Below are 23,263 nucleotides of genomic sequence, written 5' to 3'. Positions count from 1 at the left end.
GTCTCCCAAAGTCCATCTTCCATGGGGAGTTAACTGTCCTCTCATGCTTACACCAGTTTTTGCACAGAAAGACGGCATGCTAGACACCGTTCAGATCGGCGCTTGCGCTGTAAAAGGCCTTGATGATTAATCATACCATATAGTTTTCAACATTATCATGCATTGTATGAGCTTCATTTTTTGAAGAAATGCTTTATTGAATGTAACTGCAATTGACACTTCACACACACTTAAGAGAAATTTCTTTAATTTACATTTAAATCAGGATTCAATCAAGAGCTCATTTTCCATAAAGCCACCATTTTTCCAGTTATAATGAAGAAAGTCAATCTGTCAATGGTCTATTGAATGGGCATGAATACAATTTAAGCCCTCTAAATCAAGAAGCATCTCGATAGTTAAAGAAAAGGTAGTAGATAAAACATTCTTCATTAATGGTGAGGCAATACCAACAGTTTCTGAGAAGTGAAGAGTCTTGGGAGATGGTACGATAGGGATCTAAAGGACACAATTTGAGTGGGAGAAGTTAGACAACAAGCAGTGGAAGGGTTGAAGAGCATAAACAGCTGTGCTCTAAAAGGCAAACTAAAACTCTGGTGCTTTAAGTTTGGTCTGCTGCCGAGGTTGCTGTGGCCACTGACTGTGTATGGATAAGCTGGAAGCGTTAATAAGTTCATACATCAGGAAATGGTTGGGAGTTCCACGCTGCCTCAGCAGAGTGGGACTTTATAGTAAAGGAATATTGCAGCTGCCAATCTCTGCTTTAACCGAGGAGTTTAAGTGCGCCAAGGTCAGACTGGAAATGACCTTAGTAGAGTCACGCAACAAATGTGTAAGGGAGGCAGCACCTGTGTTAAAAACTGGTAGAAAGTGGTCAGCAAAGAAATCTGTAGTAGAGGCAAAGGCTGTCCTTCAAATTGGGGATATCGTGGGACAGGTACAGCAGGAAACAGGGGGTTTTGGGCTCAGTTTGGCTCCTCATAAATGGCACAAGGCAGGCCCAGCTCAAAGGAGGAAGCTGGTAGTCAACGAGGTGCGAAAGCAGGAGGAGAGGATGAGGTGTACAAATGCCATTTCCCAGGCCAAGCAGGGAGAGTGGATGAGATGGGAGAGTGTGGAGAGGGGGAGAGACCTTTGGTCAATGGAAGAGAGATCAGTTTCCTTATCAGGTCAACATATGATGTTCTCCCATCACCACAGAACCTAAACCTCTGGGTAGGAGAGGATCCCTCTTGTCCTTGGTTTTCATCACCTGCCACATTTAGGCACATTTTGACAGAATGTAAGATGGTTCTTAGCCAAGGTCGGTTTACTTGACCAATGTCACAGGGACACACAGGAAAATATGTAGATCCAAATGCAGTATGGCAGTAAGTGTTTGTTAAAGCCTAATCCATTTCGTAGTCATCCAGGTAAGGTTCAAAATCCATGCTAGCAATCCAAATCCAAATAACCAAAACAAGAAACAGGCCAGGAACACAGAACTCTGAAATGAAAGCTTTAGCATAAGTTCTGCCAGGAAGACTTATTACCGTGTCACTTGGTACCTTCAGGTTATCCAATCACGTTCTTATTCTTGTCGTGTAAAAGATCGGACCTAAACCTCTGGGTAGGAGAGGATCCCTCTTGTCCTTGGTGTTCATCACCTGCCACATTAAGGCACATTTTGACAGAATGTAAGATGGTTCTTAGCCAAGGTAAGGTCGGTTTACTTGACCAATGTCACGGGGACACACAGGAAAATATGTAGATCCAAATGCAGTATGGCAGTAGGTGTTTATTAAAGCTTAATCCATCTCATAGTCACTGCCAGAGTCACTGTTAAGCCCTCTTAAGGTGTCGTGGGCTAGTCAACGAAACACTGAGGATGGAAGGTGCCTACTCGAAGACCCGAAATGTCCCCTACTCGGCTCAATCCAGACGGTTGTGGTGCTGGTCCACTGGGGAGACCACACAATAGTTGCAGCCGTCGTGTATGCTAACGCCAAGTACACTGCAGCCGTTAACGCCGGACAAAAGGAGAGTCACATCACCACATGGAAAGAAGCGTAAATGGATGGAGAAGCATAGTTTACTGTAAAGCTACGTCTTAGTTGGTGCATATCTTGGCGAAAGCCGAGTACAAATCAGCATGAAGTTTTAGCATCTCTTGAAATCTTGATCTATAAAGTGTTGATGTATTACGAGTGGAGATTATTTTTTCCACAATGTTCTATCACAGTAAAACTCAATTTGGAGAAAAAAGGTTGAAAATAAAACGTATGCCAGGTCTGTTTTCTTTTTCTGCCAACTTCCTTTCTGTTGTTATAATGGCTCAGGTGCACATAACCAACAGAAAGTGAAATACAAACAGTTGCTAAATTTAACTATACGCTTGGGTTGAAAAGTCGTTTCAACTCGACACCCACAACCTTGACAGAAGAAAGGAGGCAGAAATAATGGATTCCAGGGGGAAATGATTGGAGGTTGTCCTATAAATCTGCAGCAAGAGAGCCATTGAGGGATAGCCATGCTGTGCACCAGTTCATTCGGATATTTCAAGTCTTGAGCATTGCCTATTACTCCCATGTTTATGGGTGCAAAGGTGTTAATTTTGGTTCATGTGAGTGATTTGACTTCTATCCTTGCAATTGCAATCACCTGGACTTTACCAACTAATGAGGTGATATTTTCCCTCTAAAATATGTTTGAAAACAATTTCAGATAACCACACGGATAAATCCATTCCTCTTTCCTAAAGCTATATACATGTGTTTTGCTTTGTGAGGTCAGCCACTTCCGCAAATTGTTGTAAGAGCTGGAGGAGCATGTCTCAAGGACAATGCGAATGATCCAAACCATAAGAGTTATTAGTTAAACGTTCCTTGCTCACAGCAGCTATACATTCAACTTCAGATGATTAGATGATTAAAACGTGAGGATCAATATAACACTCCAGGTTAATGCATTTATATAGTTCGAATGATAAATATTTATCATCTTCGGAGAATATAAAAAAGGTAGCAGTTCTCTTAGGAACATTATTTTTAGCAACAGTATTTTGCATGCTCCTCTGTACAGTTTTGTCTTTTCATTATTCAACAGAATGCAGAATCCATTCCACTGAGATCTATGTCTTCAATAAATAAAGGCATTGCCTTATATTTTCTTTTACTGTAGCCTGCTGGGAACTCAGTGTGTTTTATACTGTTATTGCTACATGTTATACTGTACTCTAACCTGCTCTAATTGTCTGTGAATGCGTGAAGGTGTGAAGACTTGGCGACCTACCCTAGATAAATCATAGCCAAAAAAAATAATGGTTAATGAATGATGGTTATGTTAGCCATTTAGTGTTATTTAACACAAAAATAGTGGGTCTGATTTACTTTTAGGGGTACAAACATGTTACTGGCGGTATCAAGAAAACAAGAGACTCAATCAACAGTGTAGGTTACAATTAGTTTTCTGTCGATTAAGGTTTCCAAACAGTTGCTCACCAGTCTAATAAAACACATAATAAACATATTTGGTATTTCCATATGGAAGTAAAACCAGAAATCAAGGGTGACATGGGAATTCGCACTGGTTAAAATTGCTGATCGCTCCGGATTTAAACATTTTTGATAATGTAAGTCCACAAGTCAACAAAATATATAACATTGCTTTAGTGGTTTTTGGATATTTAAATCCAAAAATCGTACATATTGTGCTTTTAAATTATGTATGTAAACAGAATGCCAGGGATTTATGGTTTTGTTGTTGCCACTGATTCTTTCAATATTGAGTTGATTTGAAGAGTTCAGATGCAAAAGCCTCTAAAAGCCATTTGAAATTTTCTTCTTTAATGATGATTTTTATCAAACTTGTATATTTAAGTTCAGTAATTTCACTTAAATGGCAAAGATAATTACCTATTAATTGTTATTTAAGTGAAATTACTGAACTTAAGTTTGATAAAAATCATCATTAAAGAAGAAAATTTCAAATTTCAATTTTGCATCTGAACTCTTCATTTATATATGTAATATTTTGAACATTACCTTCAAGCATTTTAAGGTCAAGTTAATGCTATTCCATAAAACAAGTTTATCTAAAGATTATCAGCAAGCTGAACATCAAGTTACACTTTTCTGTTGGTCTGTCTGATGTTGCATTTCCAATTCTAAGCAGCCCTCCAGCAATCTAATTATATTAGAGCGAGAATATATCATATCATCTTATCTTTGTGATGACCCTGACTGACAATCACTCATAAAAACTCATAAAAACCTGTGACTTTTGAATTTGAATATTTTCACACTACTGTTTGCCATTATTTCCAATTGTGAAAACCGAAAGAGGCAAATTGCATAATCGCATATTCTGATAAATCATCCTCGGCGACATCTCAATCATTATAAGGTTATTCTCTGAAGATTGTGCATTATTATTCATCGATCCTGTTGTATTTAAAATAAAGTCATCTGCTTGATAGAGCTTGGAGGGCATTATCAAAAGGAATGATGGGTTTGTAAATGAGTATGTATGTATGCGAAGAAAGAGCCCTGAGGGAACCAGCGGAAGCCTCCAGCTCTTCTCTCTGTACAGAGGAGAGACATTTACAGGCAATATCCAAACGTGCTGCAAAGATATATCCCTTTGTCATAACATAAAACTTCAGTGTATTGGGCAATATTCCAAACACACCCTTGACATTTCATATCTATGGTGAGGATCTCAGAACAGAAAAAAAAAAATGCGGGAGGAAATTTCATGACATCGTATTCTGCCACATGGCTGATCCGTGCTAACCGAAGACAATTGGGCTGGTATATATGCATGTGGGAAAAGGTCAGAGGTTTTATAGTTAGAAATTTGCTTCAAGGGTCACTTCCGCAAAGTTCTCTCCGTGATTGGCTCCATCCCACACACTCGGTATCCGAATCAATAAGGACAGTTACAACTGATAAAGGAGCTTGACACACTCAGAGGCCATATCACATAACCCCAATCAATAGTCTGGAATGCGTAATTTACCACTGAACCACCCACCATGTTTTTCAATGATGTGAGAGATAGAGAGACTGAGATGTCGCTATTTAACCAAGTGGAAACAAAGGAAAGGAGAGAATGCATCATGTTAATAATTAACAATTAGTAAACGGTACAAATTACTGCAATTAGTGGAAAATGAATGCACAAGACAAGCAAGCTCATCAGCAGGAGCCCCAGTTTTACAGAGGTACACACTGAATCACATGAATTCAGGCTAAAATTTGCATTTCAACAAGGCCCTCGCTAAACCAGAAGAATAAAACGGATTTATTTATTTGATGATTTTTTTCAGATTGTATTCAGAAACGGTTTGTTCACAGCATAGTGAAAACACTTTTGGTGTTATCCATTATGTATATATACTTTCTTACTGGCAAGTTTATTTGTTGGCTTTCATTGACAATGAACAATAAATTTAAAAAAAATATTTTCATTACTACATACTTCTCTAAACTCTTTTGTAATACGTACAATGTTCTTTTTTTCTCTTAATAAATACATGAAGTACCTTATTAACCTTCATGTTTATTAGTTACTGTAAAATGACATTTGTAAAGCAAAAACAATTCCCTTTGTTCTGTGGCTTGCTTCCAGTGCATTGTGGCTTGATTCCTTAAAAAAAGGTCGAGAACAAGGAGAAAAAGGGCAAGAACTAATACAAAAATGTCAACGCATTCTCACCCCAAGGCGTCACCTTTGACCATGCTTCAATATTTGACGTTTTAGGCGCCCTTTAGCGTCACTTACATGACGCGATCCTACGGCGTCATCTAACTGACGCTAAAGGAAAGCGTCAGTTAGAGGACGCGGTTAGGTTTAGGTGTGGGGTGGGGGTAGGGTACACGCGATCCTAGGGCGTCATCTTACTGATGCTAAAGGGCGCCTAAAGCGTCAGATATTGAAGCATGTCCAAATGCTTCCCAAGGCGTCAGTTAAGTGACGCCTTGGGGGTGAGAATGGGCTGAAAATGTATGTATATCCAACCCGGTCTCATCCCAAGACGTCATATAACTGACGTTTTGGGACGTCTTTTGACCATACGTCAATATTCGCCTTTTTAGGGCCCCCTTAAACGTCGGTAGATGAGGTTATGGGATCCTAACTCTACCCCATACCTAAACCTAACCCTAAACCTAACCCGTCACCTAACTGACGTTAAAGGTAAAGCGTCAGTTGTATGACGGCCCGGGATCGCCATCTACCGACGTTTAAGGGGGCCCTAAAAAGGCGGATATTGACGTATGGTCAAAATACGTCCCAAAACGTCAGTTATATGACTTTTTGGGATGAGACTGTGTTAGTATATCTTAGGTAATGCCATTATGCAACATGCTGCCTATGATCTTACTGACCTAAGGGGCAGTCACACGTGTATAGGGATATGTATGGATTACATGTGGTCATTTTACAGTGACTTCAAAGTTTAGTCCAATCAAAACTGATTGTCAGAAAAAGCAATTAAAATTAGCTTTTAGTTTGCATGATATCAACAAGTTCTCACTTGCATGCATGCAAAAATAAAACCTAAAACACTTTTTTTTAAAGATCATAATAAGCACTTCAGTTCACTCATGCTCATGAATTATGCTTAGTATAAATACAACATTTTTTATCCTAAGGGTGTTAAACAACACTTACTTTTTTTACTTTTATTTTTTTAATGAATTATAGATAAGTGTCAAGAAGTGTATTTACCCCTAAAGTCTGGAAAAGAAGCAACAGACTTGAGTATATGTCATTAAGTCTAAAATATGGAATGAAAGTAGTGTTGGCCTCACCCTAGAAAAAAAAAAAAAAACTTGGTGTGTTTTTTTTGCTTTGAATTATTTATGAGTTTTATGGCAATTTTGTCTTTTGAACGTAATCAAATCAGGGTGTAATTAGAGGACCTTTCAACATTGATTCAGGGCTCATCTTACTGGGAATTTGCATTTTTAAAAATCCCCCCCCCCCCCCCCCGTATTTTAGTTGTCCTGAAGAGTAGTGAGGTCTTACCTGACAGATATCCTGCAGTGCAAGGATACAGAAAAATCGAATCAACTCATCAACTGGATGTCTGCTGTGAACAATTGCTTAACAGTGAGCAAAAATCAGATATTGTGCTGAAACTTTCACTTATGATTTATATTGCATTCTCAATTCTTTTTAGAACTTGACAATAAGGATATGCTGGAAAATGGGGGATAGAGAGGGGGAATGGAACCAGGACATGACCCAGGCCAGACTTGGTCGCAGTGAGTCTTATTTGTCACTAAAAAGTTAACTACTTTCGGTTGCAACTTTAGTTTCAGGCAGTGCATTTAGATATGATATGCAGTATGAAGATTCAATAATCCATATGAATAAAATACTGTCCTGCTTCATTGTTGAGGCAGGAAGGTCATTTCCAGTTCCCAGCATGATTTTGATGTGTAAATATGGAAAATAAGTGCTATTTTTGATTAAGATGAGAAAAGGAGTTAAGATTGTCTGTTTTGTTGAAGGTTTGGGCTTTACCCTTGTGGTGAAGAGTGGAGCTTGCTGTGCTTCTATTCTCAAAAAACAATTAACGTTGTCCACCAACAATTGTGCTTGTGTATAGTTCAACATGATGAAACATTAGAATATGATATGTATGTTATTCTCTAATGCTAATCTCATACAGCCAACAAACAACCTAACAACATTCAACACACGCAAATGCCGTTTAGTGTGATAGTGAAACTATTAGAGCAAGTAAAGAAACGCTGCGTTACCTCAAGTTTAATACCTCTACTAAACTGACCTGTATGAGTAATTCAGTATGAAGTTCGGTACAATTAAATGTCCTTATTCCTTTATATCTGCCGGATTCACGTTGCGCTGGTATACGTCAATCGCACCCTGCTTCACACCACAGTCATGTTAAAAACATCACTGTATTCACTCATCCATAAAACATCCATCAGCTTGACGACAAGATCCATAATTGCGCTTAAAGTAGAATTTACATCATAAATATACACCTTTGTTATTGTAAGAGGTTAGCGACCCCTGGTGGCGAAACCATCTTGCATATTGTACCTTTAATGCTGCACCTTGCATTTGTTAAAATAGTTTCAGAATAATATTGTCACAGTCACCAGCTCACTCACCAACTATGTAACCTGTCTGCTTATTGAGCTTATTTCTCCAAAATGTCAAAACTAAAAGTCATTTCTGGCTGTTTCTGTTATAATGTGCTACTCCACACATGATTGTAACTTATTTTTACGATCAGCGCAATGCATGATGTTATGTCGGGCTTGGGTTAGTGACCATCGGTTGTACACTACTTTTCAAAATGCATTCTGGGCAGCGCAGTCTCATCCCAAGACGTCATATAACTGACGTCTTGGGACGTCTTTTGACCATACGTCAACATCCGCCGTTTTACGTCGGTTAGATGACGTTATCGGATACTAACCCTACCCCAGACCTAAACCTACCCCTAAACCTACCCCGCCACCTAACTGACATTAAAGGTAAAGCGTCAGTTTTATGACGTCCAGTTTTATGACAGGATCGTCCTACGCTATCTCATGACCAATTCGCACAAATTCGTACGAGTGATTCAAAAGTAATTTGTACTAATTCAAACGACCTCACTCGTACAAATTTGTACGATTTGTCTAACCCACGTGATGGTTATGTTTCGGGGCGGCCGGGATCAGGGGTAGGTAATTCGTACGAATTCATACGAATTGGCTAATTCGTAAAATATGTACAATTTAGCAAAATCGTACTAATTCGTACAAGTGAGGTCGTACAAATTGTTACGAATTAGCCACCGCGTAAAATTCGTACGAATTCCCGTGAGATCGGTTAGGATCATCCTGTAACTGACATTAACCCTTTCACGCGTACGATCACACCGGTGTGATCAGTCTTGGCTGGTCCCTGGAGCGTACGATCACACCGGTGTGATTAGAACGTTCAGTGCACACGTCAGCAACTGCTAAATTCAAACTTGCTCTCGCGCGTTGGCTGGCGCTCAGCCAGAGACAGACGCACTCAGTGCTGTCATATATCACAACTATTGAGTGTTTTCAACCACATAATGTTTATTTTAGGTTTCAGACATTTAAATACACATATTTACAAGCAAAACAATGATTTTGAGTTTGTAAAATACATACAGATGTCTATGGGAGCGGCAATAATAATCCTTTCAATTATAATAAGACGACACATTTTATTCATATCAGATACACATTGTGTAAGTAGCTTAACATTTGATCCTATTCTTCTCCCAGTTCACCAGCCACTTACTATCATGTATTTCGTGAGAAGTGGATGAATTGACGTAATAAATCCAACAGATCCGATTCTCTGAACTGAAAACGAAACTAAAATGGCGCCGCCCGTTGTGCATACAGCTCAACTAACGCGATCGTTATAAAGATGTCTAAACAACAAAACCCATCCACTTGCACATATTTGACAATCGGAATATCAGTGTTTCATGATATAGCTAATACATTTTTGAATATTTTTAATAAAAAAGGAAAAATGACATAAAAGCAGATCATCATTCATTCCGCGCTCTCTTCTGGTTGTGCTGTGTCACGTGACAAGCAATGACGCGTCACCATGGAAACATTAAAGTGGCAAGTTCTAAATAACGGTCGCCTTGAAAAACTCACGCTGGGGGGTCAGTTAGAATATTTTAAACTTACGTGTGAAAGGGTTAAAGGGTACCCTAAAAGGGCGGATGTTGACGTATGGTCAAAAGACGTCCCAAGACATCAGTTATATGACGTTTTGGGATGAGATTGTGTTATTCTGGGATACATTGAGTGGACTATATAGGGTATAAAAATCATCACTATACATTCGGACAGCACTACAAAATGGCGAGCTCACTAGGCTATATAGTCCACTATATAGTGAGTAGTGGGTAATTTCAGACACAGCGAATGTTATACTGTCTAAACAGCCAGATCCCTTACCTGAACACTCACCTGAGATTGTCAAGTATTCTGTCAAGTCATCCTGATCCAGATCTTTGTTTATCCTTCACCTGCACAGAGGTTCCACTTCAGTCATCACCTCAAGTCACCATCCTTTTACCTTCATGTAGTTCCTGCTGTTGTCCCATCACTCTGCCATCTGTTGAGTAGAGTAGATTTTTTAACATGCAATTTATCAATGTTTTAACTTTATTAAATGAACTTTAATATACAGGCAAGTATTTGAGTACTTGTTTAAGCTGTGCTGAGCATTAGGGAAAAAAAAAGAAAAGAAACACTGTACTGTATAAAAAGGAATTGTCACACTTGACAGTTTTTTCATACTGGAATATGAAACTTTATGGTGCTTCGGGAGTAATTCAGAAACTTCTCAGACAGATAAATATTTTTCATAAGCCGTGGAGTCATTTCTAATGCATTTTTCTCCCCATGAGGGCAGTCAGTGTGTCTAAGAGTGTTAAACAGAGTTTGCACTTCGCTTGTGCTAAACAACGAAACATAATGGGAAATCACACCGTCTCTGAGAGATTTCTCAAGCCTCTGAGATAAGCCTCCATAACAACAGATGTCGTCCAATTGTCCTTAAGTTATTACACAGAGTCTTGGTGCTCACCATTAAAACAACAAATTGTCTGTGCCAAATGCCATTATGTAGGGCATTTAAAATGGACAAGTCTCGCTTGTTTTCAGTCAAGCTCTTGTGAGTATAGTGAAATCATGACTTCTGAAATCTGTCAAAATATCACACAAAAAATGATCTTGGTAAGCCTATGTCAACATCAGCAGCTTGCGTTGCAATTTAGACTGTATATGAATTAGTTCCAGTAGATAAAAACATCTGATTGGATTATCATTACCTAAACTTCTCACTTTAACAAGGTTATCCATCAAATGCAGTTTAATTACCTCAAAAGCAAACACTAAGAGGGCTGACTTGCAGCGACGTGATCAGACTGGTTGGGGTGGCGGCTAGCCGGTGTGTAACAGCGGAGACGGGAATGACACAACTGACTTCAATGTTTTATGGATGAGTTCCCCGGGGCTCCTAGGGAATATCTGTCTAAGCACAGCTCCTCAAGGATTGAATTAGTCTTTTGATCTACTAATTGATTTGGAAAGCTGAGAAAAAGAAACACTGGAGTTTTCAACTAGCAAGCATGTGAGAAATAAATCATTTGTGGCTGCTGGCCGTAAGAAGCTGTGGGGAAAATTTGATTCTTTTCACCTGTTTTTCAAACTGGTGTACGGATAATTCACAGCCTTATTCATTTCGATGAATATTCAGAGTTTGTCATTATGATGTATGAAGGTAATTTCCAACGTTGTATATTTCCAATGCTGTATATTTGATTTATGGACTGTTTGATTACAATGTTTGGAATAACAAAACCCATCTGACCTTACTCTTAAGATACTGCGAATGTATTTATACTCACAATGTGCACAGGTTCATATTAAGTAATGTTAATCATTTTACAGGGCAGACTTTTGGGCAGAAATTTGCATGCAAGTGATGGCATATTGAAATGTGGATGGATGGAGCAGGTAGGTGAGTGTGTGATGATGACACAAAAGCCCTGAGAGAACCAGAAGTGATTAATGAGGACTGAACGCAACTCACACCAACCTTACACAACACACAGGTCTGCAAACTGGGTCAGTCTCAAGTGTTCATATAGTACTTGTTCGGAACAGACGGTATAAAATAGACATTTCACCCCAAAAATTATAATTCTGTCGTCATTTACTCACCCATGTCATTCAAAGGCATTCATAGCTGTTCCTTTGCTCCATTTATGCCCTTTCTCTATAAAGCTGCTTGGGTTTTCTCTGTAAAGCTGCTTTCTTAGTAAAGCTGCTTTGGCATATGTTTTGTGAAAAGCATTACAAAAATGAACTAAATTTAATATTTCACCTTATTCTTTTTGCAAAATTTGTAAATAGAACAAAAGACGCTTGTATCTAAAATCATTTGAACCCCCATCCCTCGAAGGACATCCCGGTAGGAAACATGCAGAAGCAGAATAACCTGGTCAATGCAAAGCTGCGCCGCGGACTGCATATTTCATGCATTAAGCACAAATTGCTAATTTTGGATGTCTCAGCTCAGTGAGTTCATGGTTTTGAAACTGTATTTAAATTCTGATCACATCAGGGATGCAATTAATCATTGCATGGTTTTAGGGTCAAACTGATGAATATTTAGTTATCTATATAAAATTGCCTTGACCTCTCTTGCCATAACTTTCATTTAATTATTCAAACCAGAGCAGAGGCTTACCTGATATCCCAGGCCACCACCTGAGGTATCTGCCTCTCCACAGATTCATAAATTAGATTCATTGCGCATAAAACTTTATCAGAGTTCTGCCAAATTGCTTGACATGAATTCATCTTAATCTTATTTGTAGTTAAAGGGGTTTTATTCTTCTTCTAGTCTAAACATTTAAAAGGATGATCTTTCTATTTCTGGTCTCCACTGAATGGAAATTGATTTTGTTGTAATTTGAACCTACTTCCAAGAAGTTGTTAAAAAAAAAAAAAAAAAATCTTGGCCTGGACAAAAGTCACTGCTTTACCCGAGAGACAAAACAGTGTTGAAGCACAGCCGCTATTTTATAAGTCTCAGTGTCACTTGTCAACACAGCAATCTCATTGCAAGCATGCTAATAATTACGTTGTGTTTAGAACTCTGCAGCCAAACAAAATTACAAAATTATAACAAAATTGATTACAAAATTATCTCAGCCAAACAAATTTTATAATGCAAGACAGCTAATGCAGCTAATAGACATTGTTATTGTCATCCACATGTCATCCACATGTCATCCACATCCAAGTTTTTACTTATCTACTTATCTATAGAATTCCTCAATGACTTAGGCCCACGATAAAGCCAGATGTACATACTACAGTGAAAATTAATATAGTTAAAATGATGACTAATATGGATTATTTTGAAAAAAACAACAACAACAAAAAAAAAACTAAGGAATGAAATATGTCTATAAAATATAGAACAGCAATGTATAATTGATGAACCAGGTCTAAAGGCCTGTTCACACCAAGAACAGCTTTAAAAATATCTATAACCAACTATATTAGCATCCACACCAATGAACGATAAAGTTTGGTTCATAATGAGTGTGTGCTGCGATTATGCTGTCTGTATGCCCGAGCTCTTTAAAGCCGAGATTCTGATTGGCTCTCTTTTTTTTTTTATCGTTCATCAGCTGGAAAAAAATGGTTCAGAAAGTGATTCCAATGACATCCTCTGTCATTCTTGTTATAGAATAGATTGATTATTAAAACTTTATAGTTATCGTCCTTGGTGTGAACGGGCCTTAAGTGGCAGCTTTAAATGATCATTTTATGTTTCATAATTTTTTGATAGCCTGACATTTTCTGTTTCGAAATTGAGTTTTCTTTTCTTTCCCATTCTCATAGCTGAAACTGATCTTTTCCCTTGGCACTTTGATAAACCCATTTTTGCTGAAGCTTCATTGTTATGGAAATTATGCATTTTTAAAGTGACAGTTCACTTTGGAATGAATTTTTGGTATGTTTTAGCATCTCAAGGACATCCAAGATGTAGGTGTCTTTGTTTCCGCAGTAGTTTCAATTTTGATATTTTTAGGTTAAACCGTTCTTGTCTCTTAGTCATATAATGCAGGTCTATGGTCACCACCTCAAAGAGCATGCACAGAGAAGTCCAAATTAAATTACTCGTAAATGTAAGTACACATTGATGGCTTAAGACACGAAACGAGCGGTTTGTGTGAGAAAACGAACAGTATTTATATCGTTTTTACCTCTTGTAATCACAGCCACGTCAAAATGATCTGAGGGCGCGGCCGGAAGTGTGCGTGTACGTCACTCATTGTTTACACAGAGATTTCGGAAGTGTTACCTTTCACTGTTAAGATCTAAACATATTTAGATATACAGAAAATCGCAAATGGAAGACGATTTCGATATATACATTTTTTTTCGCTTCGCATTTTTTCGACCCAAGTGCCAGCACCCACAGATCACTTGGTTGTGGTTACAAGAGGTAAAACGGTATAAATACTGTTCTCAAACAAACCGCTCGTTTCGTGTCTTAGGCCATCAATGTGTACTTACATTTACGAATCATTGAATCATGTTTAATTTGGACTTCTCTGTGCATGCTCTTTGAGGTGGTGACCATAGACCTGCATTATATGACTGACAGACAAGAACGGTTTGAAACTAACCGAAACAAACAAAATTGAAACTAAAGCGGAAACACCTACATCTTGGATGCCCTTGAAGTAAGCTAAAACATACCAAAAATTAATTTCAAAGTGAACTATCCCTTTAAAGAGACTTTTAAAGTTTTTGAATAATAGCAAACCACATATGGCCCCAACATAGTGTCACTAGACCCTTTAAATGAAAAAATGCATAGTAAGAGAGATTAAGCTCATATATGTTAGATGGTTATTGATCGAAGATTGGCAATATAGAGCAATTACTCGTCACTGGACAAGCTGAAGCTTGATCTATAGCTCTGGTTTAACTGTGCCCGATCAATGCCTGTGCACAGCAGACACATGCATCATAATATTCTGACATTCAAAAGTCACAGGGCAAGAATGGAGTGCCAGTCTCAGAGACTGATGAGAAAGCAAATATTCACCAGAAAATATGTTGTGACAGCAGTTTGACAAACACTTTTCGAAAATTGATCCTGCATGCCTGTCTATTTCTCCAGGGTATATGCAGAGGAGGCAAAAAAGGAGACCTGGAAATATCATATTTATGCAGTCACAATGTGGTTTAATAGAGGATATATATATATATATATATATATATATATATATATATATATATATATATATATAAGCATGCTGCCATTCAATGCATGACTATATATCTCTTATATTTTCTTAAATATTTTTTGGTCAATGATGTAAATTCCCAGCGGATACATTCTCTGCTACAGAGAATATGTAGAATATGTGGTGCAAAATGTCAAGTCATCTAAATATTTTCCAGTGCGACATTTCTCAATTGACCTATTAACATTTGTGACCTGATTAGATGGTCCTAAAGCCCTAATATGTAACATGCATCTCAGTAAGACATTGATCACAAGCAACAGCTGTAAGCATCCTGTTCCATCCCCTCCATTCTTCTTATCTTCTCTTAATTGACAATCATTATTCAGCCAACTATTAAAAGAGCAGAGCTGACATGGATCAGATATGGTATCCTACGCACTCTGCCAGCCGCCATTCTATGTCATCACTTCCTGTGTACGCCCTGCTCTCATTAGAGCTCAGTCCTGCCATTGTCTTCTGCTGCTGATCCACCACTTGCCCATCAGCTGCACACAGCAAAATCAATACCCTTCCTGGAAGAGCTTGAAGGGTCCATTCTATATCTAACCCTCATTAGTTCAGCTGCTGCCCATGACATTTACCATATGTGTCCATTTCAACGACCCTCAACCTTGTCCAAACCCCCTGAAAACAACCCACTTCTCACAGTATCACTCCAAAACTGTCACTGTTGCTATGGCAATGCCTGTTTCAAGATAATTGTTGTGTTGTGGAAACCAAAAGCACCCAAATAGTCTACACGGGAAAAGAGTACAAGCACCTTTTGCAGCAGTAAATTATTGTGGGGGGATTCAGGGGCTTTAGACAAGGCAAGGCAAGGATCTAACAAAAATTATAGTTTGAACAAACAATTGGCTTAAAAAAAACTAAATAAAATTAAGAATTTAAATAATAAAACGTAATGAACTACTGTATTTGATGACCTTCTCATGAATAGTTTGAACCTCACTGAATTGTAGAGACTGTTAAAGTAATAGAAGACTTTATTTGGATTTTTTCCCCTCCAATTTCCAATACAATACTTAAATTCAAATAAAAAGATCTTAAAACAGAGATCAGCCCAAATGTAGACAGATGTGGAAAGAAAAATTGACCAAGGAGGCACAAGAAATACAAACAAGAGAGATGCTCAGCTTAGTCAAATAGTTCTTATGGTGTACTCACAATCAGTTCCATAGATTGAAAACAAAATCTGATTCTTAGAGCCCTGGCTGGTCTGTCTGATTATCTGATTATGAAAGGTATAGAAAATAGATATAGCACCTTTCACCTGTCTTTGATTGCTGTGATTCCTTTGAGTTTGAGTTTTTATATCTGCCTTTTTCTGATATAGCCATAGGGTCATTTGAATTCTGCACATTGTCACAGTTCACTTCTGAGCTCTGCGAGTAGATACTAATGATTTCCAACAACCAGAGTGGCAAGAACATTGATATTTTTACACTTTATTCTTGAATTGAGCTGGGCTGTTTGGATGTCTGAGAAAGCCTGCATGCTTTGTCTTATAGGGATATTAAATGGGCAAAACACAGTTGATTGGATCACCAGTTCCTATGGTGAGTTTTATTAGATGTTCTGCTATTTTTTAACTCCTGGTGATTATTTTCAAACCTGGTGAGCTATTTAGATGCCCCTGTATGCTTTTGAAAATGGTCGCAACAAACCCCTTAAAGGGAAAGTTCACCCAAAAATGAAAACTCAGTTATCAATGGGCTCTATGCACGGCTGTATTTCCGGTGAAGGATTAAGGATGCTCGATCGTAGAGTCCAATGCAATACCGAGAATTTATATTGAATTTTATACTCCATGGTTGTAATAAAGAAACGTTAGTCACAAAAACAGATAAAACAGACACCCCTCATTGTGTTTATGCTTGTTTTTAAAATTATATTAAATAAATATAACTATATAAAATTACATGTAAACGTATGTGCGTTTCGTTTCAAAGACGGGAGGACAGTAAATTTTGAAGACTCTGCCATAATCACGTTTTCCTCGGTTCTCCTCCGCTTAAATCTCCACAACCGGAAATGGACGAGCATCCTTGCGTCAAATGCGGAACTTATGCGTGCATATAGCCCATTACTCGGGATCATGTTGTTCCAAATCTATAAGACTTATGTTCATCATTCATCATCATAAAGCATTTATATCCCTTTGGATTAATGGTTCGAGAGATGTTCGATTAACAGACAGACAGACGTTCCCGTAATTTATAGATAGATTCTAACAATTATAAACTTTTTTTAAAACTTAAAGTTACACTGTATGATTTTTACCCCTATCTAGCAGTGAAAAGGTATATGACCATCCAGTGAATATTAGTTTCTGTTCCTCTCAATTCCTACGGTGGCCAATGTAGTCCAAGATTAACATGGCTTCCAGTTCGACCTCGTCCATGAGTGTTAACTCAAACATGAAAGGCGAAGCTTGAATTAACGGGTATGTCCCTCTTTGGCTAATGTACTTTCAAGATGGAGGGGCAACATGGCGACCGACATTAGAACCCCTCACCCATATATTTTCGATGGCACATTATACACTCACGAGAATACTTTATTACTTGAACGAATAAGTATTATTCGTTCAAGTAATATAGTACTAATAACCAAGACAAGGAACAACTGAGGAAACAATTAACAAATGACAAGGCACATGGCAGGATCACATGACAAACAGGGAATCACATGACAGCCCGGTCTCATCCCAAGGCGTCATATAGGTGACGCTTTTGAAATTGCGTCTACATCAGGCATCCTTTGAGTCAATATGAAACACAGTCACAGATATATATGGGCCAGAAGGCGCCTCCTAGTGGTCTAACCCTAACACTACCCCAGACCTAAACCTACCCATAACCGCAGTGTGTTATATTGCAGCCCATTCTCACCCCCAAGGCGTCACTTAACTGACGCCAGTTAGATGACGCCGTAGGATCGCGTCATGTAAGTGACGCTAAAGGGCGCCTAAAACGTCAAATATTGAAGCATGGTCAAAGGTGACGCCTTGGGGTGAGAATGCGTTGTATATTGACGCTAAAGGGTGCCATGTGCGTCAGATTTAGACGCAATATCAAAATTGTCACCAAATTGTCATATGACGCCCTGGGATGAGAATGTGTTGGAAAAAGACACAAAACCCACATCGTGACAAAGTTCATATTCAGTCTGCAGTTTGAGAAATTTGTCATGAGAGGTTTGTGGTTTCTGGGTTACGGGCTATCCAGTCACACACAAACGCATGTGCATTTCTATTAGACATCAGTACAATAATTTGCATGTTTTATCATGTTGTATTAATCCTAATTGTACCATAAACAATTAAATGTTATGATTTGCATGACTCTCATTAAGCTATTTTGTGTTTGCAAAAAAAGAAACTTTGTATTGTGTTGATGGAGACTAAATCAGTTTTATTGTGTGACAATGCGGGCACATTTTCCCCATGAGATTCATAATCTCATGTGTGCTCTCTCTGAACAGTTATTTTGTGCTCTGTGAAAGTGAAAGTGGTAAGAGAGATGTAAACGGCTTGCTCGCTGCTGTCAGTTTCGTGGCTTTCTCATCTTGTGCACTGTTTGTGAGTAATTCCCATTGAGCAGAAAATATAACAACAGTTTTACGTTGACTGTGTTTTTCAAGGTTCCCCTGTAGTTGATCGATCTGTTCAGCACAATGCAGTTATTATGCCAAAATTGCATTTTATTTGAGTCGACTCTGAACAAGTCCCCTGTTGGTAAACAAATAGTGGCTTTTCTTGGAAAAAAAAATAGCTTAACAGGTATGGATGTTGAGATTTCTGTGGCTCAGTGAATTTACATCAAACCAGTTAAGCAACATAAAATGCCTTTATTCAATAAATGCAGAGAGTTTTAAGATAAGTCCTCATGAGACATATTTTCTAAACCTCTTTAATGATTTTTTTTTTAAATAATAGTGCACAAAAGCTATTAGTTTGAATTTAAAAATAACAACAAAATGCCCATTTTTTAAGCCCACAGTCAGACCAATAAACAGTTTTGTTTGTAACCTCTGTTCAACTTATATTGCCCTTCTTTGAAAACTTTAAAGTGTCCCTCAGAAAGCTGTCCTTTGAAGGCTGTTTAGAGGAGGAACATTGATTGACTGGGAGCTTTCAGAATCTGTGAAGAGCATGCAATGAGGCCTCAGATAATGTTTAGTTCATATTTTAAAGGCAGTTTTGCAATCTTCAGACGGCTGGGGCTATCAGCTCACATGCAGGCAGATGGATGCAAGCATTCTCACAATATATCGATATCAGTGCGAACATATGACTATAAATGTTCCCAAAAAGCTTTTATTGTATTTGAGTCTCTCGAATGTTCGGATTTTGCATCAAAACACTTCTGTCTCAATTAGGATTAGTGTTGTAGCAATTCCCTGTTTGTCAGTAAAGCATCTGTTAAGTTATTAAATGTAAATGCTATGGTACATTTTAAAGCACTTCTTACATCTTGTACTTCTTCTTTTTCCAAGAATCTGTGTTATTATCATTTTGAATTATTGATTCAAGTGTATTTAAGTATGTTCCCTCAGCATAATTGCTCGATTTTCTGTATTGATCATTCCTAGATTAAGTGCTCTGTGAAGCCTGTTGCAAGAAAAAGAAGGGATCTTTTTTTCTTAGAAAAAGGGATTTGCTCTTCATTTGTAATTTTACTTCATATTATAGCTAAGACATTTACATTTTTTTTCATCAAATTAAATATATTATAAAAATGTATAAATATGTCATTTGTTTTTTATATAAAGTTAAATAAAAATACTACTATTATATTCATACAAATATTTTTAATGTGATATATGATATTGAATTATCACATTATTAACACAGTTTTTGATCTCATGAACTGACTGGCTAATTCAACTAATTCTGCACAACCAATTAGCTTGTTTTGGATTTCTCATGTGCAGTTCCAGTTCTGAAGAGCTTGTATGTATCCATTATCATGAGTCCTTATCATAAATTAAATGCAAACAGTGTATGAGCACCACATCACTTGTCATTCTAACTGGACAATACGTTTTTGTGCTGTTACCATGTTACCATGTTCACAATAAACCTAGCACATGTCAATCTACTTCTGCTGGCATGCCGGACGCTAATCAATTATAACTTACACTATAGAGATAGAAATTCTCTCTGAAACTTGAAAATGTATAAGAGGCTTGAATAGAGGACTAGACACACCTCTGATGTTAAGATATGTTACTTAGAAGAGATATCAAAGGGTATTGGACATCAAATATTAATACCAGTAACTATACAAAATATCCTGTAGGCAATTTTCATCTGCTTTAAAGAGGCATCTGCCGTAACTAGTCATATAGGAATCTTCAGTCACGTACGGCTCTTTTTTTTTTTTTTTTACCTGCCTACAAAGTCTGCATTAGCAGATTGCTTGTCTGATTATCATCTGATTATTATTACAATATTGTATTGTTGTACATTACAACATGATTATTATTACAATATTGTATTATTACTACTCTGTTTTAGGTACTTAGTGTTATTGTAATTATGTTTTAAGAATGATTTTTATTATTGTTGATAGGCTATTTTACATAAGTGTTACGTTCCATGGTTTTGGAAACGGAGAGTGCCTTTCATATTATTTGGAAGATTTTTTTTTAATCTTTTTTTAAAAAATAAGAAAAAATAATAAGAAAAATAATAAATAATGACTTGAAATGCAATAAAACGCACATTATTCTGTTCATTACAAATATCAAATAGCAACAACTTATGAGCTGAATTCTGAAGAAAGCTGTAAACACACATACATACACACACCCTCGAGCCTGTTTGCTTGGGAAAAATGAAATATGAGGCACCTCTGTGAGTCATGGTAGTTTGAAGCTGTGAGGTATTTACAGGGGGGTCCACTGCAGTGATACAGAAAGCTATGACCTTTCCTTTAAGAACAACCACTAAATCATTGTCTCTGTTGCAGAGTTTCTTAGCTGGCTAAGACAGAGTGGATGGCTATATCAAGGGATATGCCTTGGTGCCTTTTGAAATCTTTTCGATTAATTGCAGGGGTGGTGGATGAAAGGCCAGTCACCTCTGTCTGAATAATCCTGGATAATGAAAATTCCCTGACAAAAGCTGTTGCAAGGGATGATGATCCAGTGCCCTAGAGTCCAGGTACAAATACATTCAAATCACAGATTGTATTACATTTATATTTATATATTATGTTATTTTTTTAAATGATTTAAAAATTTTAATTGATTTCTTATATCCCTGTTACGACATTAACTCAACGAATGACATGCATGTGAGCTAGGACTCTTGGTTTATCCAAAGTGCAAGAGGTAAAGTGCTTGAGAAACCCATTTGGTAAAAATACATTATTTTTGTGATTTTCTGACAAGCTTTTAAAAGAATGGCAACAGATGAACTGACAGCTTCAGTATACAACTATAAAAATAAAATAAAAAAAAACAATAAAGAAAACGTTAACTTTACCATAAAAAATGCCCCCTGTGGTTGAAATCCACTATAAAAAAAGAAAGAAATGGTGACCATTTCAGGTATTGTGAATGACACATTGGTTCCTATACATATTTTACAACTTATTAATTTATATTTCATTAAATTATATAATGGTACCAAAATCAGATTTTCACCTTAAAATGTACTTAACTACCTTAATAGCAGAGGTGGTACAATATAACCCCCCACGATAAATCAGAGATTATCATCGTAAGCGTAAGTATTCAAGAAAAAACACCATCAATGTAACACATGAAACTAACGTAATCCAATAAACATTCACTAAATAACCTAAAATGTAACACAAAAGCCCTATAATGACAAATAACCCAAAAAACAAAAATGAGAATAACCGAACTGCGATGCGAATAACTGCGAATAACTGCAATGTGTCATGCAGGGACTTCTGGGAATTTTATTTATTTTTTATTCTGTTTTGTACTGTTTTTCACTTTAAATTATATGGCAATTAATCATTTTTATTTCCAAAAACGTGTTTCCAAAAACATGTTTGACAGAATCTTACAAAAAAAAAAAAAAAAAACATATAATTCATAGGGTATTTTATTCAAATTATTTATTAATATTATTATTTATTGTGTAAAAATGACAAATACGTTGTGGGAAGATAACATATCAATAATTTTCCTAAATAATTTCAAAAGCCCGTGCACACCAATAACAATAACTATACCATTAGCTAGTGTCCACACCATAATGTTCAATTTCCTCCTTAATAACAAACTAAGAAAATGAAGTAGACACTCTGCTTTAAGGCCTCTTCACATCAAGGGCGATAACAATAACTACGACAAAGACTCCACTCCACATCTATAACCACAAACAGATGGCAGAAAGAAACAATATCATTGGAATCACTTTACAGAGCGATTTTTTTCTAACTGATAAACGATAAAACCATTGACAGCCAATCAGAATCCATCCTGCAAAGCTCGAGCAGGAGGTAAAACTGCAGCATGCGCTTGTAATAAAACACAATTTTCTCTGCAATCAGTGACCCTTAATAAATACATGCTGCTTTATCATTAGATGCATTTGTTTGAAAGAAGGTGAAGTCAACTGGTGAGCACTTCTCCTCGACTCACAGCGGCGCTATGGGGAGGTCTCTGACACACACCTTCCCCAGTCATGCCCTGTTAGTTCTGCCGTGAGACAAAATAGAGGGAGACACACTGCATCGTCCAGGGGCCCCGAATCCTCTCTGGCAGCAGCTTTTTTTTTACTTCTTCTTTTGGAACTGTCAGGTCGGTTGAGCTGGGCAGCAGCAGTACCTGTCTCCCCGTCAGTTTCATCCCTCTCCGCCCTCATTGAGAATTCTGGTGCTCACCTGACAGGGCCTCAGCAGGGGCCTCCTGCCATCTGGCCTCATCTGCATGCTGGTGCACAGACAGCCAATGAGACTCTCTGGAAGAGCTGGGCTTTAATGTTGGTGTCTCCAGCGACCGACTCCAGTTATATCTCAGACAGCGGGGCTATAAGAGCTAAAGCGCTAAATTGCTGTCTGGAGATCCTCGACAGTTTTAAAAGGGAAAACCACTAAGAAGCTCTGCAGAGACCTGCCATCTTGGTAAAAATTAATTCCTGTCTAATCAAGCCAGCCAATAAAGCATATAAGCAGCTTAGCCAAACCCCATTTTATTTTTTTGCTCTTAATGTAGCGTATAAATATTATGTAAATAAACATTTCTAGTTTTTGTTCAGGAAAAAAAAAATATATCGGTTTCCACAACGATATTAAGCAGCACAACTGTTTTCAACATCGATAATAATGAGAAATGCTAATTAAGAACCAAATCAGCATATTAGAATAGGAGACTGGAATAATTATGTTGACAATTCAGCTTTGCCATTACGGGAATAAATGACAT

The 23,263-nt window shown here is 37.5% G+C and overlaps 1 pseudogene; it reads left to right on the top strand.

Annotated features, from left to right (window-relative positions):
- The first annotated feature begins 358 nt into the window (after positions 1-358).
- Positions 359-22,935, top strand: LOC148977427 (uncharacterized; annotated as a pseudogene).
- The last annotated feature ends 328 nt before the right edge of the window (positions 22,936-23,263 follow it).

The sequence above is a fragment of the Pimephales promelas genome, chromosome 10 (assembly GCF_988280905.1).
Source record: "Pimephales promelas chromosome 10, fPimPro1.hap1.1, whole genome shotgun sequence".
NCBI lineage: Eukaryota > Metazoa > Chordata > Actinopteri > Cypriniformes > Leuciscidae > Pimephales > Pimephales promelas.
This window is presented reverse-complemented; position numbering and strand designations above follow the sequence as displayed.